This window comes from Bison bison, unplaced genomic scaffold (genome assembly GCF_000754665.1).
Source record: "Bison bison bison isolate TAMUID 2011002044 unplaced genomic scaffold, Bison_UMD1.0 scf7180017864139, whole genome shotgun sequence".
Lineage (NCBI taxonomy): Eukaryota > Metazoa > Chordata > Mammalia > Artiodactyla > Bovidae > Bison > Bison bison.
The window spans coordinates 6252757-6255836 of NW_011494711.1; the positions used below are offsets into that span (position 1 = coordinate 6252757).

The 3080-nt window shown below is 39.2% G+C and overlaps 1 protein-coding gene across 4 annotated transcripts in view; it reads right to left on the reverse strand.

Annotated features, from left to right (window-relative positions):
• Positions 1 to 469, reverse strand: part of NMI (N-myc (and STAT) interactor) — a 25284-nt gene extending 24815 nt beyond the window's left edge. For 2 of the 4 annotated variants that reach the window (XM_010839967.1, XM_010839966.1), the window contains exon 1: positions 1 to 267. The gene's annotated coding sequence lies outside the window, so the exon portion shown is untranslated. The other 2 variants (XM_010839969.1, XM_010839968.1) reach the window with 2 other exon arrangements.
• Positions 470 to 3080: the final 2611 nt, after the last annotated feature.

The window sequence follows — 3080 nt, forward strand, 5'->3', positions numbered from 1 at the left end:
CGGCCGGCCGAGCGCCGAGCCCAGGTTCCCGGAAACCTCGCTGGCAGCGCGGGTAGTCGCTGGAACCCTCGGGGCCTGGCTGGGGCTCCCTTGTCCGGAAGCGCCTTCAGCCTTTTTCAAATGGATGGCTCGCGGATCAACAGTTTGCTTCCTTTTAAAAAAAAAGAAAGAAAGAATAAAAGAAGAAAACTACCAAAGGATGAGTTTCTTTCAGTCTAGTCACTGGTCGAATACCAAACCGGGTTCTCCAATGATTAGTCACCGACAAGTTATACCTGTTTTCACTTTCGATTTTTAAAATGTGTTGGTTTTGTTTTTGTTTGGAGGAAGTCTACTCCCAAAGTATTCCTGAAGTTTCCATAAACACTCATTTTAGGACATGTTTTAAAAATCACTCCTTCGGACTTGTATCCCAGGACGTGTTCTTGGAAAAATGGACAGAAACCAAATAAAGCCAAGTGGCAGTCTCTCTTCAGACAGTAACTCTCACTGTAATCTGTTGGTCACTATAACCTTAATCCACAAATCCTCGCAGCCAGCACAAGGTCTACTTTTGTGTGTTTCTTTTGTAACTTCGCAGGAAATTGGAAAAGTGTGGTGTTCAGCTGATTTCTGTGATCCATGTCCCTTGAAACTTTTCTTATAATCTTTGGCATTATTGTGAAGCTTGTAAACAAATATTTCACTAGGTGTGATCTTTTTCTTTGAAATGGAAAACATCTGGTTTATTTCGAAAACGGCAGTGTTTCTGAATCCTACATAGAGAACCACCCCACAGCTGCACTTACTGTAAATAGGTCAGGGAGCTGATGCATGAAAATAACTTCTAGACAGAAATTCCAGTTGATAGGGCTGTATAGTCATATGTAAAACTGACATATTATCTGATAAAAGATTAACCAAAATCAAATTCCTTTATATCAAGAATATTGATGGCAATCTAGTTCACGTTGGGCTTCCTAACTGAAAAAAATAAAGTGGTGTGTAGACACTTGTGCTACCCAGTCAAAAGAGCAACAAAATGCTACTTGATACAGCTTGAGAATTACCTCTGGTCCCCCTTAGAATTTTATTTTTTATTTTATTTTTGGCTGCACTGTGAAGCTTGTGGGATATGAGTTCCCTGACCAGGAATTGAACATGGGACCACAGCCGTGAAAGCACCGAGTCCTAACCCCTGAACCACCAGGAAAATTCCATCCCTTAAAATTTTAGAGAACACGAACTCTAGAAATTTAGTTCAAACCTCATTTCTTCTTTTATCTTATTTTTGTTTTTATAAGAAGATACTAAGCAACAGGACCGTGAACACAATGGGACTCATCTAAAATTGACTCCAATATTGTTAAAAGACAAAGGATACAGATAGGAGAGAAGCCATTGGGCCACCCACATGCTGAAGCTGAGCCATGTGTAACAGTCTGAACTCAACTCAGCTTCAGATTCAAGACTCGGCAAAGCACTGAGGTTCTGAAGATAAATAGATCCCAGATATATTATTGTTAATAGTCGTAATTGCAAAGATCTACTGAGAACATCTAAGCTTTTTATAAACCTTTTCTGATTTGCCAACAGCAATATGAAATAAGTATTATCCCCATTTTGCAGATGAGTAAACTGAGCATGCTGATCCAAATGTAGGCAATGAATCCATGATGACATTAATATCTTTCTCTATTCTCAACCATGAAATCAAACTCTATGTTGTGTTCTATAGGGCATGAAAAAAGAAGGAATTCTATGGGCACATATGATTAGGAAATCCTGCATACTGGATTTACACTTGGGAGGTTCACCATGCACATCCACACATTAAGAGCTTTGAGAAATATTGCAGGGAAAAATTAAAGCATACATTTAAATTTTTAACTTTATTTAATCTTGAATTTATCAAACTAACTTGACCTTTAAATTCTTTTTTATTTTTCAGGAAACAGCTATTTAAATCTTGAAAAGTTTCTAGTGGGGCAATTTGAACTATGCTTTACTAATGATGGGGTCCCGGACTTGATTCCTCAAAATATGGCACCTTGGATATCGACTATTTTAAGTGGAAGGAGTTTGAGAAAACAATAGAAGCTCTAAAACAGTTACTCTGACCTTCCTTCTCCCCACTATTACCTTTCAAAGAACCTCCTGTGAGAGGTGCTCTCTCTATACCTGTAGGAAAGGAGCATTCTTTCTCCAAAGACAAATGAACCCGGAGAAGAATCCTAACAAATCGGCTTTACCAAGTTTTCCCCAGTTTACTTTGATTACCTCATATTCTCTAACCTATTATATTCTTCCATGACTATCCTCTCTTCATCAAATCTAGCATAAAAATACTCAGGTCTAATTATTTCTGTGGGTCTTCATTTCTTTTTTTTTTTATTGGCCATGCCACACAGCATGCAGAATCATAGTTCCTGGACTAGGGATGGAACTTGCGTCCCCTGCAGTGGAAGTATAGAGTCCTAACTACAGAATGGCCAGGGAATTCCCATGAGTCTTCATTTCCTTTTGAAGAGGCCTTACAAATAGCTGTGAAAAGAAGAGAAGTGAAAAGCAAAGGAGAAAAGGAAAGATATAAGCATCTGAATGCAGAGTTCCAAAGAATAGCAAGAAGAGATAAGAAAGCCTTCCTCAGCCATCAATGCAAAGAAATAGAGGAAAACAACAGAATGGGAAAGACTAGAGATCTCTTCAAGAAAGTCAGAGATACCAAAGGAACATTTCATGCAAAGATGGGCCCAATAAAGGACAGAAATGGTATGGACCTAACAGAAGCAGAAGATATTAAGAAGAGATGGCAAGAATACACAGAAGAACTGTACAAAAAAGATCTTCACGACCCAGATAATCACGATGGTGTGATCACTGACCTAGAGCCAGACATCCTGGAATGTGAAGTCAAGTGGGCCTTAGAAAGCATCACCATGAACAAAGCTAGTGGAGGTGATGGAATTCCAGTTGAGCTATTCCAAATCCTGAAAGATGATGCTGTGAAAGTGCTGCACTCAATATGCCAGCACATTTGGAAAACTCAGCAGTGGCCACAGGACTGGAAAAGGTCAGTTTTCATTCCAATCCCAAAGAAA